Source organism: Aptenodytes forsteri, unplaced genomic scaffold (assembly GCF_000699145.1).
Source record: "Aptenodytes forsteri isolate BGI_AS27 unplaced genomic scaffold, ASM69914v1 Scaffold9, whole genome shotgun sequence".
In the NCBI taxonomy this organism is placed as follows: Eukaryota; Metazoa; Chordata; class Aves; order Sphenisciformes; family Spheniscidae; genus Aptenodytes; species Aptenodytes forsteri.
In genome coordinates this window covers 3738454-3738984 of record NW_008796217.1, presented here as the reverse complement: position 1 = coordinate 3738984, position 531 = coordinate 3738454, and positions in this window count along the sequence as shown.

Here is a 531-nt window from a genome sequence, read left to right as displayed (position 1 = left end):
CCTGGAGAACAACTGGTCTTACTATTAAAGGCTGAGGCAAAGAAGGCATTAAGTATCACAGCCTTTTCCTCATCCTTTGTCACTACGTTTCCCCTCGCATCCAATAAAGGATGGAGATTCTCCTTAGTCCTCCTTTTGTTGCTAATGTATTTATAGAAACATTTTTTATTGTCTTTTACAGCAGTAGCCAGATTAAGTTCTAGTTGGGCTTTGGCGCTTCTAATTTTCTCCCTGCATAACCTCACAGCATCCTTGTAGTCCTCTTGAGTTGCTTACCCCTTCTTCCACAGGTCATAAACTTTCCTTTTTTTCCCCAAGTTCCAGCCAAAGCTGTCTGTTTTGCCAGGCCAGATCTTCTTCCCCACAGTCTCATCTTTCAGCACATGGGGATGGCCTGTTTCTTCAAGAAGGAAATCTTAAAGGTGCAGTATGTCCAGCTTTCCTGGACTCCCTTGCCTTTGAGGACTGCCTCCCAAGGGATTCTTTAAACAGGCCAAAGTCTGCCCTCTGGAAGTCCAAGGTAGCAGTTCT